Source organism: Nyctibius grandis, chromosome 6 (genome assembly GCF_013368605.1).
Source record: "Nyctibius grandis isolate bNycGra1 chromosome 6, bNycGra1.pri, whole genome shotgun sequence".
NCBI classification, from domain to species: domain Eukaryota; kingdom Metazoa; phylum Chordata; class Aves; order Nyctibiiformes; family Nyctibiidae; genus Nyctibius; species Nyctibius grandis.
This window is the reverse complement of record NC_090663.1, coordinates 13,326,978-13,339,941: the sequence shown is the minus strand read 5'-3', so window position 1 is coordinate 13,339,941 and position 12,964 is coordinate 13,326,978. Positions and strand designations below refer to the sequence as shown.

At 43.7% G+C, this 12,964-nt stretch overlaps 1 protein-coding gene across 5 annotated transcripts in view; it reads left to right on the top strand.

The window, feature by feature from the left end:
- The first annotated feature begins 390 nt into the window (after positions 1 to 390).
- KIAA0232 (KIAA0232 ortholog) overlaps positions 391 to 12,964 on the top strand; it is a 71,378-nt gene continuing 58,804 nt past the window's right edge. For 2 of the 5 annotated variants that reach the window (XM_068404212.1, XM_068404211.1), the window contains exon 1: positions 394 to 586. The gene's annotated coding sequence lies outside the window, so the exon portion shown is untranslated. Of the gene's footprint in view, positions 587 to 12,964 lie in introns of all 5 variants that reach the window. The other 3 variants (XM_068404210.1, XM_068404209.1, XM_068404208.1) reach the window with 3 other exon arrangements.

The window sequence follows — 12,964 nt, the reverse complement described above, 5'->3', positions numbered from 1 at the left end:
ACCCCTTTTCTCCCCGGGCGCCCGGCGTACACCGCGCTGCTCTCCCGGCGGGCGGGGCCGGGCCACGGCTGTACAACCAGGGCAAAGGGATACTTCCCCTCCTCCCCCCCCCCGCCCTTCCTGCGCTGCGGCCCGCCATGGAGCCGGCTCGCTGGCGCCCGGGCACTACGGCACAGGGACGGAGGGGCTCGGCCCCCCCCGTAGCCCGCCTGCGGCGCTGCGGAGAGCCCGTCGCTCCCCTGGCCGCCCCGCTGCGCGCGCGCAGGCACTGTGGCACGGCCCCACGGCCCGGCCCGCGCTCCTGGGCGGCGGGATCCGGGCCGCCCTCTGGGCGGAAGGATACGGGGAGGAGCCTGCGGCGCGGTCCGCCGGGGCGCTGAGTCCTGTTGCCGGGTGACGGAGCGGCCGGCCCCCCCTCCCCGTGGCGCTGAGAGCCGCTGCCGCCGCCGGTTTACGTAACGCCTCCCAGGGCAGGTCCCGGCTCCGTCCCGCCCGCCTCACTCGGGGACGGCAGCAGCGGGACGGAGTCCGCCGCCTCCTCCGGCTGCCAGAGGCCCCAGGGCCCCGCTCTGCGCCGCCACGGCAGGTAAATACCCGCCGCGAGCCCGGGGAACAGAGGGAGGGGCAGGGCTGGAGGCAGGGCGGCTGCCGCCCTTCCCGTGGCGACGGGAGGACGGAGCCGGGAGGTGGTGGCGGCGGGCGCCCACCCCCCACCCGCTTCCTTCCCACCACTGCACTGAGGGACGGGCGGGCTTGGCCCCCGGGGAGCGGCGGGCCGGCGCCTCGGGGCCAGACCGAGGAGGCCCGCGCCGGCCTGTTCTCCCCTCCGCACTCCGCTAACAGCCCGGGAAGAGGAGGAGTTGCGGGGCCGGGCCTGGCAGGCGCTGGGAGGACGGGTTCCCGGGACGGCGCGTCCCGCTTCTCGGCTGCGCCTGCCGCAGCACGGCGGGAGCGTGCCGGGGAGGCCGGGGGCAGGGCCGGGGGGAGCAGGGAGGAAGCGCGGCGACGGGAGGAGAGGGGCCGGGGAGGGGGTGACAGGGAGCGCGAGGGGCCGGGCGGGGGGGGCTGGCTGCAGGCCGGCGGCGAGGCAGGGCTCGGGGGCGGGGCCGGGGGCCCGGCCGGGGTGCCCCGGTCCGAGCGCCTGCCTGGGAGCTGAGCCTTCCCCGGCCCCCCCACCGCCGCGCTCCTCCATCCCGGCCCGGCCCTTGGGGTCCCGGCGTCAGGTGAGCGACTTGTGCCGGGGATCGGGAGGGAGGCGCCGGCCTAGAGCGGGAGCCGGAGCTCCCCTGCCTTCGGGCTGGGTCACGCACGGGAGGAGAGGAAGAGGGAGGCGAAGGCGGCACCCAGCGCCCACCCTTCGTGGGTGCCGGCCTGCGCCGATGTCACCCGGCGCAGTGGACGGGGAAACCGGAGGATGCGGCGCTTCGAGTCAGGGTAGCGAGAGCCTGAGCCGGGCAGCCCCTTCTATGCCCTGCGTGACCGCGAGGTGGACGTGACAGGGCTTTCCGCACCCGCCCGCCCCCCCGGGCTGGTGCCAGGCCTGGCCGGCGTGCGGGCATGGCTCCCGCCTTGACCTTTCATCCTGTGCGTAATGGTGCACAGCGGAGGCGGCGGCCGCTGACCGGCGAGGAGGAGCCGGGACACGGGTCTGGATGCGGCGAGTTGGGGGGGATGGAACCCGCCGCTGGCTTAGCGGCCGCGATACAGGGCCACCCCGGGGGCCGGGCTGGTGGGACTCGCTTTTTTTTTTTTCCTCCTTTCCGACAGCATTGTCCTTTAGGGGCCTATTGAAGGCAAAAGGCGGATAGAAAGGCGAGGGCTGCTGCCGTTCCAGGAGGCGGAGCTGGGCTGATGGGAGACTGACGGGAGCCGCATCCTATGGCCGCTCGGGGCTGGGCGCCGCCGGGGCGGGCCCGGCAGGGCCGCAGCCGCTCGTAGGCAGTGGGCGGGGTGGGGGGGGACAAGGTTTTGGCGAAGGTTACAGCTGAATGCAGAAGTGACACGGACTGACACTTCATTCCAGCAAACTCATTTCTGTCTTCTTCTCGTGTTGTCTCGATTAAAAATATACATTTATTAAGTCGTGTTACGAAACTTTGAGAAAAGCTAAAGTGCGGTGCTTTTTTTCTGTTTTGTCTTTGTTTTAATTACTCATTGCAGTACCTGATACTGATCTGAAGGGTGGAAACAGTACGATTGCTTGTCCTTTCGAAGAAAAGACATTCCTATATTCCAGTGTTTTCTATATATAAGTAATTTGGGTTGTAGTTTATAGGCCTGGCATCAGAGAACACTGTGGTACGGGTAGTTGTTTTTTCTCATGCAAGCCCTTTGAAATGTTTAGGTTTTTACCTTTCTGTTGCACACTGTATCTTACTTCTGTGTTCCTGGGATGAGGTGGGAATTGCAGATCAAATTTGGTTTCTTAGCTGTCAAAAGTGAGCTTGTGATGATTCAGTAGATAATTGCGTAAAACAAACTACTTCACTGCAGTGCTTAAAACCCGAGCATTGCAGGCTTCTCACAGTCCTTGGCAGTCTGAAATTGACATTTTTCTTTATTGTTTAAGACAGAAATATGCCTTATAAAAGTAAATTACATGGAACTTGATTGTTACTTGACATGTAACTGTACAGATTTTATTTTGTACTAATCCTCCATCTGCTGCTTCTTGTCAGTATGGATATGCTGAAATGGTAGTGTACAACCCCTCCCTTCCGATCAATAAAGCATATCGTATAGGTTTCAAAACCTTCTATTTTGATCATTGAGATATAAGAGGGGATGTAGGTAACTTGAATGAGTAGTACACTATATAATGTTCTTCATTTTCAAAGACTAAGAATTATAGGGGAAATCCTGATTTGTACACTCCATTGAAAGCATGAGCAGTTTATACCCCTGCCGTGTTCTGCTTAGCAGATATTCTCACACGTACAGTCACCGAACTTTATCATTTCATTTGTTTTGTGCACTGTGGGAGTAATGGTTCTTTGAGACCACAGATCCTGAAATTTGGATTGGATACGTGACCCTCTAGCTTTTCTGCTCATCAGCAGGGGAATCAGAAGAAAAGGAAGGGGCAAACAGATTTATATGTGACCCAAGAGGAAAAATTTGAGGCCTTGAACTTCTCTTGTTATCTTAATATGCTGATTTCATAGCCTGCATTCCCCACTGCTTTTGTTGTTGTTGCTATTCGTTATTCTTCCAAGTAAGAGAAATTCCATAGGGGTAAAATGATGTCAGCGTTTTCCTTTGCTTGTTTGCTGTGCATTCTAGCAGGAATAGGGATGGAGGAAGATCTAGATACTGCTCATAACTTCATTATTTGTCCTTCTTGAGCATCTTGTTTCTACGGGAACAGGGGGAATGAAGGAAGCCGAGAGGTTGGTTTTATAGTTAGTATGGGTGAATTTTCTGTGGAATTTTACTGGGTTTTAGGCATAGTGCTGTAGAGTCAGAATAGACTTTCTCTCTACTTAGCTAGAACCCTAGCAAAACCATCAGTTTGCTTCTTTAAGCTTTGCGTAAAGAAGCATACAAAATTCGTAATGATGGATGTTGAAAGTAGTATGTGTTAAATATTTCCTTTAAAGCCATCTAAATGTTAATGTGTTCAAAATAAATTTGAGCTTTTTTTAATCTGTTTTTCTGTAATTTGTGAGAGTAAAAGACCCTTATTTCTTGTTATTCCATTGCAACTTGTTTTTCTTCTTAAGACACACGTTTATATCATAGGTCTCATATCTGTCTGATAGACTGTTAATGTGAAACCCCTAAAATTGTGTAATAGTAATAACAACTGATAGCTAATAACTAAAAATAATAACTTATTACTATAATAAGATGAGTAACAATGTTTGGTAAAGCAGAATGCAATGAAGACAGCAAGACTTAGAATTCTTGTAGGCTAAGAGAGGTAAAGGGACTATTCTAGTTATCTGTGCTGCTAGTGGGGATTGGAATACAAATGATCTTCTAGAAGCTATTTAATATGCTCTGTTTATTGGGATAGTTTCTTCTGTAGTGTGGAACAGAGATTGTAATCCTTCGCTGTACTCCAAGAACAGTGACAGGCTGGTTAAGTAATTTGTAAATGTAGTTATAGAAACAAATTGTGTTGTGTCCATCCCCCCTAACCCCACCTCAAGAATTTTTTCCGAGTAAGGTCAAATTCATGATACAAAATAAAAGTGTTCAAATGACTTTTTGAATGCTCAGTTGCATTTCAATATACAGACAAAAAGAAAATTGTCTGATAGGAAGGAAGTGTATGTTTTTTCATAATTGGGAAATTATTTACCCGATTTTTCTAGGCAGAACTTCCAGGTAACTGCAGGACTGTCAGAGTATTTTAGTAGAAAAAGATCTAGATGAGCTAGTTATAATATTTTTACTAAAAAGCATCTTGCTCTACTTTCCCCAAAGTTGGTTGGGTGCATTTATAAGGGATGCTGAAGGATTGAATGTGTATTTTATTGGGCCACAGTGGTGGTTGGCGGGGTGGGGGGAAAGGTTAAGTACTTTGAACATTCAGTACAAAGATTATTCTTTCACAGACTTCTTACTAGAAGTTGTTTCTCTAGCTGTATTGGAAGGTACTGAATATTTTTAATTTTTAATCTATTTCCCTTATAATTTCACATGCAAGTGTTTGGATTTACCTGCATAAAACTATTCATTGATTATTTCTGCATCATCTAGATTCTGCTCATAACTTAGCTTCTGTGCGTCCCCTTTGGTATCTGTCCTTCCAAGAGATTTATTTCTAAGGCGGTAGTGTAGAAATTTCAATTATAAAGGATTTAAATTCATTTTTTAGTGTTGTGATATTATATGTAATAGATTAATTATATCCCACTAAGTTTGCGCATAGTCTGTGCTCAGGCTTGCTATAACAATTTTCATTTTTATTATCATTTGGGGAATGTTTAAATTTATCTTTTTTACTGTGTTGAGGAGGAAGTTTCAAATATGCAGTCCATGCCATTTTACTTTTGTCTGTAACTTTCTAGGCCTTATTCTAGAAAGAATTGCATGTGAAAATTTATACTCTGTGCAAAAAACTTGTTAATAAATAAAAATAAATTGTGACAGGGATGAAATCTGAATGGTTTTGTGATCTTCTTGTAACTTTATAAAACCTTCCCCTAGTTACTATTAAATTTATATAAGGAGCAAGGTCTGCTGGATAGAACGCTGGACTAGGATTGAAGAGACCTGCAGTGTTCTGTCAGCTCTGCCACTGACTGAATTCAAGCAAATTGTTTCATCTTAATGTGCCAGTGTTTAAGATGCTATATGGAAAGAAGGAGCTGTTACGCCTTTTATATGTTACTAAATTGTGTGAGTGTGGGTTTTTTTGTTGTTTTTATGGTTTGGTTAGATAGACTAGCTTGGGTATAGAAGAATTCTGAAGGGAGCCATACTTGCATTGCAGAAGGCGTTTTGTGTATATAGACTGTGGAAGAAAGTACAGAGAGAAATAAGAAGAGTAAGAGACTGGGGATAGCTGAAGGCCAGAAAAAATAAAGCCATTTTTCATAAGATTGTATAATTTTAACATCAGAACAGTGGAATTGAGTTGCAAGATACGCTCTGCAAGGTTATTCCAGGTAGTGTTAGTTTAGTCAAGATTTAGATTGAGATAATCATCAACAGTGAAGTGGGAAAACGTGCTAAAACATACACAGAGTGATTAAGGGAATTATTTTGGTCATTTAGCGTGTGTCATATGTGCTTTTTAAGAAAATAAAGTGTTTTATTAGCCTAAAGGAAAAAGGCTACTTGAAGCATCACTAATGAAGAAATCAGTAATGCGTATTGCTGCCATTGGTTGAGTAATTAATTCTCTTTAAATTCTTGTGACACTGTAATCTGTTATTACAAACTTGAAACAAATTTGGAGACTCTGTGGCTGAGTGGGAGTGCAACATTAAAACACTTCATTGAATTTAGGACACTAGAGTATCTGGAAAGAAATGGAGCCAGCATCCAGTGCTTTGTCTGATTGACAGGAAACTCCAGGAAAAACTTACCCTGTTTCATGATATTTTAATTCTGCTGGCTGAAGGTTTTGAGCTACTAACTGTTACTAATTAGCTGAAGGTTGCTGTTAAGTGACTTCCTATTCTCCTGGTTCTGTCTTCTGGGGTAGAAGTTCTCTCTGATGCTTACTTGAGTCTTGCATTTAACAGTGAAACTGAATTACCTATAAGACTTTTTTGTTTTATTTAAGTTTTCATGGCTGCTTTGCTGGAAGTCATGTTGAATTCTGTGGGGTGACACAAGAGTTCTAAAATGTTTCTATAAGTCCAGGTATTAGTTTAATTTTCATATTTATGTACATCATTTTTTCACCAGCTTCTCTGAACAGGATATCTTATCGGCTTGAGAGAAACCTCAGAGTTCCAGTTTTTAGTAACTTTGTTCTTGAGTTGTGAAAGAAATGCCTTGGTTAACATTACAGTAACTTCCTTGAAGAGAAGTAATATAATGCTGACCTGCTGTTTTTGTAAGAGGTTTTCTGGTGATGATAGATAAATATTTAGCATTTTAATAAAATAAGATTTCCAGCTGTCATTTGAAGTAGCAAACAGCAAATTGATTAAGAGCAATATTAACCTGTCCTACCTCTTCAGTTTGTTAACTTTTTTTTTTTTTAAATAAGCAATAGCATTTTTAAACAACATACTTAATCATAAAAGTGGGGATATGATATGGCAACAAATATCACTACTGTTTTTATGGAAAAAGAAGAAAAAGTTGTTTTCCTGACGATCTTACAACATAAACTGAACGAACAATGCCAATGCAAATGCACTCAAATGCTAAAATATATATTCTTTCAGGTGAATTGTTACTCTGTTCAAAATTGCAGTGTCTCCTACTTCTGATCTCAATTTCCTAAATATGTAGTATTTAATTTACTAACATTTTGGATTAAAAATTAGAGATAGTGGAAGTGCAGGAGAAGAGCATTTGAAACCATTTCCTTTGTAGGTCTGCCATATTTTCTTTGCTGCAAGGGTGGTATCTTCTTTGCTGGTTAAGCCATAGAGCTTGCAAATTCAACAGGTCAGAACTCTTTGCAGTTACTGAGCCTCTCATGGCCGACATATAGTATACGTTTTACACAGTTATTAATGAAAACACTGTCTATATGTGACTTCCAACTGAATTTATGATAGCATCTTTTTTTTTTTTTAATGAAAAGAGCTGTTGAGAAGACTATATAGTTAGGCAATAGCTATATTTGTTTTTAAACCCTTCACGAGGCTATTTTAAGCTTTTCAAAAAGGTAGTAATTAACTCCTCGAATCACACACCAAGTACAGAAAACTTCAATAGTAAGCATTCAGAGAAGACCTTCATACAAATTAAAGAAGTAATAAAATAAAGTAACATGTATAGTGTGGTCATTAACTAGTTAGATGTTTATATACGGCTGGATTATTAGCTTTGGAAGTATAAATAGCTGGAGGAATACCATAGCCTTTAAATGGGCAGTGGTTATTGGATTTTTGGAATTCATAATTCATTCTTCTTTTCCTCCCTCAAATTAAAGATGCAATGTATGCCTAAGAATAAATTGTATATTAATTGAAGTAAATCCTGTATGGTTGCATTACAAGAGTGGCCACTGGGCTACTTGGTGCTGCAGTAGTGTTCCAGCTGATGGGAAGAGCACTGGAGATTTTATCAGGGTGGCCTCACTGGTGGCATGGGGTGACGTTTGATTCCTCCTGGTAGCCCACAGCCTGTGCCTCGGAGGAGGCTGGCAACACTTGCTGGAACTCACCAGGGTCTGTGTCTACGCACTGAGACCTCACGAAACTAGAGGCCAGTCTGTTTTAATTTAGCGCTTAGGCCTCCAAGCCATTGCCATCCCGCTTGGGAAGGGAGTTCAAATGCAGGCAATAGCTGTTAGTAACAGGTAGTTTGAACTGCTCTAAAAGTTGGGTAAATCGAAGCCATCCATCAGGAGGGCAGGAAGGAGAGCGATGAAAATAGTCGAGAGCATATATCTGATCTTTCCATTACTTGACTGCATCCTCTGTTGTGTTGTTAAGCCCCGCATATATTCTGGGGGATAGAAGGGCTAGTAAATATAGTGAGATACAAGTAGTAGAAAGCTTACAGATTTTACATGCTGAAAGTCCTGAGGATAAATGTCTCAGTGAGCTTAACGTATGCATCCTTTGTGATGTTAGTTATATTTGGTTTTGGTTTTTATTAGCTCCATTTATGTTTCCTTAAATCTGACAAGCAGTTACTGAAGTTACAATCAGCGACGTGCAGTCTGTTGCTTGTGTGCATAGCTTTTGATAAATAGTGTCCCTGTGAAGATTCTCATGGGACTGAACAAAAAAGACTAACTGTCTCCTCCTTGAAGTTACAGCTAGACAGGTATTTCTCCCCAGGACTTCCCAGGCTCTGTAGCAGTCCATCCAGGCAATCCCTGTGTGTAGTAGACTTGAGGTAAACGGGGGAGAATGAGGTGTTTGTCACTGGCTTTGCTCTGGTATGCTGATAAGATCTGCAGTTTTAAATTGAAAAACTTTAATCATACCAATGTCTTCAGTGGTAAAAAGAAATGTGACAGAACAGTCTGAAACCTGATGTCAGTGATACTGAAATTACACTGATGGCTGGGGAGTACTGTAAAGTATGAGCTGAGGAAACCTCTGCGTTCTTGAGGTGCACACATGCTGCTTTCTGCATTAGCGCTCATGCTTTCTCTTGGGTTCTCCACATTTTGGTGATCCATAATATTCTAGGCTGGTTACAGTGCAACACCTGCCTCTCTTACCAAACTTGAAGCAACCAGTAATTTCTTTGTTATCTCCAGGCTGCTGTTGCGGTGGGACTCTCTTTGTTTTGAGGGTGAATCTGCTGAATGATACGGGGTACAGGTGCATGGGTCAGTAGGGAACCTCAGTAAAAATGTTGGAAATATCTATCATATCTGTTGAAATACCTGGATTAGCTTCCACACTTCATGTTCCAAAGAGTAATGGTGTTCTGAAAGGCTTGCATGTGAATTAGCTAAAATGTAGTTTCTGAACTCTGCCTTCCTAATGTTTCCTTGTTATACTCAAGTGGATCTGACAGTGGGCTGCTGCTGAAAGGGGCAACCCCACTCCCTCTCTTATGCCAGAAGTAGAAATTTTGTGGCAACGGGGTGAGTTAATTGCTTAGTTGTATTTTTTGAAGACCAAAAATGATTTATTTCCATTTAGAGCAAACTGATCTAGTTCATCCCTGCAACCGCACAGTGGATGGGTTAAGTACAAGGAGAAAAGGCTGAGAATGCCGGGAAGGGATGGTGGGAGAAACAGTAGAACATCCTCTCTTGGTGGCAGCATGCAGCTGCGGTGCAGTTTGTGTTAGGCTAACTTGCCTTTGAGTCAGCCACGAAGGTTTCTCTGGCAAGATGCTGCTGCTGGTGTCGTTCTCTTGAGAGTTAGTTACTGCTGGTGTAAAAACCATCACTTCTGGTTTTTACAAACTGGTACTTGTGCTGGCAATAGTAGTAATTCCTTCAAATTTTATCAGTTATATGCTGCGTTGTTTTAAGTTCATTTTAAAATATTTACTTAAATTCCTTGTCAGTAGATGCTGATTTGTATTTTTAAACTTATAAAAATTATTGTATTGCTAAGTTAGGTAGTATGTGTACGTTTTTCTTTTTTTCAGATAGAATTAAAAAAAAATAGAGTCTTGTTTTAAACAAAGGAGTAAAATTTAGTTCAAACACCAGTTTTAAGCAAGCTTGAAATTTAGTTCAAAATCCAGTCTGGACAGTAACAAACTAAATTGGAAAAAAATTTTCTTATGACAGTTTATGTTCATCATTTTAAGAATAGGATGGAATTATTAGGACTATATTGGTAGCTGGATAACCTTGTTTGGACAAATTCTTACTAAAATAATGTAAATGTTGCCATTGTAAATGGGAGCTGGGCATTTAAAATTAATGAAGCAGTATTTCCCTCTTCTAGATTCAGAAAGTCTATAAATATCTTTCAATTTATTAAATCTGATCAATGTTTGAAGGTGTTTTTAACAGTTGTAAGCCCTTAAAATTAATACTGAAATTTTTGGAGACATAATGCTTTGAGTTTGGGGGCAGCACAGGTTACAAACGTGCTGTACTTAACACTTATCTGGTACAAATGCACAACAAACTGAGGTATGAGAAATTGTTTTATTTGTCAGGTTTTATTTTGTCAGAAATGTTCTGGGCTGCTTTATGTTTATTGAAATGGAAGCAGTGGCTATGTGCTGTGTAATGAAGTGCTTGCTCTTGATTTTTTTTATGCAACTTTAATATTGAGTCTTGACCTCCTGAAACAGTTTCCTGAGTGATGCTATGAAATAACAATACTTGTGTCTTGAAGGTAAAATTTGCTTCCTAAATTATCAAGACACCTGTTGAACCATGATCTGCAAAACTTACCAACTATTAGGGCTTATTAATTAAATTTTTAAGTCATATTACATGTAGCGAAGGACCATTTCCTGGCTCTCCACTGTGTAGAGGTGCTTCTCGCACGTCTGCTATATGTAGTAGGAACCCTTTCAAAAGAGTCTGTTTATGAAGCCACTTTTAGACCTTCTTATAATTCTATAAAGTGGTGAAGTTTTGGTATGTGGTGGATATAGTACGCTGTGACTGTTCTTCACAGTGTTTGTATGTTTTGCTGCTAGGTCATGCTTTTTCCACTTCCCATCTTGCCTTTTTCCCCCCCAACTTTCAAATTGTGTATTTTCCAGCTTATATTACATGTTTGTTTTGAGAAAGTGGAGAATATTCAGATTGCTGAGAATTCAGGGTCTTGGATATGCAGCTGAACCCCTAGTGCAGGTGCCTCACCGGCTAATTTTGCAGTCCGTTAACAGTTGTTTCCCGTAGCTCAGTTTTTGCTCTCTGACAGGACTGATGTTCTGATGTCTTGAACAAAGTTCATATATGTTAATAATGTGCAGCCCTGTGAGTGGATCAGCTAATTGAACTCCTGCAGCTACTTTTTTTTGAAGTGTTGTTCTTGTATGATGGTGAACATGAATGTTTTATAAGAACAGCTGTAGTGGTTCAGACAAAGACTTTGTCAAATCTGGTACTTGTCTGCAACAGCATCTGTAAGTGAGCTGTTAGGGTTGAAAAAGAACAGGGAGAGTATATGTGATACCTCTCCTGAATACTCCCTCAGCCTCACGCTGTTTTCAGTCTAGGGGATTTGCTGAGCCTGATGTGGTTTGTCTAGTTGGAAACTCTCAAGGGATCTCTCTTGTTCGATTTTCTTTGAAGCCCATCTAGTTTTTTTTTTTTTTTTTGAGTCCTCAGTATCTTTTGGCGAGGAATTCCTGATACCTGTTGTGCGAAGTTTTGTACATAGCTCTTATTAACTCACTGGTACTTTCTATTTAAAAAATACATTGAACAGTCAATCGCTATCCACAGAGAGGCACGTCTTCTTTGATATTATAGGACCAGGGTTGCATATTATGTACAATATATGTGCAAAACATTAATTCAGTGACACAAAGATGACTTTAGTTTTGTTCTGTGGTTTGCTCTTTTGGTTACTCCTGGGTTTGAGCTTATGGTTTCATGAAATATCTAACATACTACTTAGGACACAGATCCTGGGATTAATAGTCAGCTCACAACTCATTGCTCTATGTATTAATAGCATGAGGTTATTATTCCTCCTCTGTTTTATTTCAAGTTTATCTAAGCTGAATTTTGTTTCCTTTTTTATTGCCCAGTCCAGTTTCATAAGATCCTTCTGTATTTTTTCAATTATTTTTTATTCACTGTCTCTAATAGCTTGCTGTTGTTTGTTAGCTTCTTAACTGTGTCGCCCATACCATCTTCCACGTCACTTACAAATTTGTTAAGCATTGCAGGTCCCAGTGCAGAATCCTACAGAACTGTGCTGGTGACTCCCCTGGTGTCATCTTGGTCATAGCTCTGTTCTTCTTCTTTGCTAACCGAAGTAAATGACGCTTATATGGTAGCTCTTGAATCCTTTGAGCTTTTATACAGGATTAGCAGGCTCAGATTTTCATTTGGATAAGTGTAATGAAAATAAGCTTGCAGATATACAAGAAAAAAAACCCTGCAGTAATGCCCACAGACTGCTTTCTGTCCCCTCTGTGGGTTCTCTGACTTAACTCAGTCAACACTAGAACCATAGCATAAGCCCAGCCTTGCTAGACATCAGTCAACAGTGAAACATATATCCAGTTCTGTTCAATACCTTTATCAACAATATGGATGAGGGGATTGAGTGCACCCTCAGTAAGATCACAGATGACACCAGGTTGAGGCGGGAGTGTTGATCTGCTTGAGGGTAGGAAGGCTCTGCAGAGGGATCTGGACAGGCTGGATCAATGGGCCAAGGCCAACTGTATGAGGTTCAACAAGGCCAAGTGTTGGATCCTGCACTTGGATCACGACAACACAATGCAATGCTACAGGCTTGTGGAGGAGTGGCTGGAAAGCTACCTGGTGGAAAAGGACCTGGGGGTGTTGGTCGATAGCTGGCATGTGCCCAGGTGGCCAAGAAGGCTAACAGCATCCTGGCTTGTATCAGAAATAGCGTGGCCAGCAGGACTAGGGAAGTGATTGTTCCCCCATACTCGGCACTAGTGAGGCTGCACCTGGAATACTGTGTTCAGTTTTGGGCCCCTCACTACAAGGAAGACACTGAGGTGCTGGAGAGAGTCCAGAGAAGGGCAACGAAGCTGGTTAAGGGTCTGGAGAACAAGTCTTATGAGGAGCGACTGCGGGAACTGTGGTTGTTTAGCCCAGAGAAAAGGAGGCTCAGGGAGATCGTATCGCTGTCTACAACTACCTGAAAGGAGGTTGTAGCGAGGAGGGTGCTAGTCTCTTCTCCCAGGTATCAAGTGATAGGATGAGAGGAAATGTCCTCAGGTTGTGCCAGGAGAG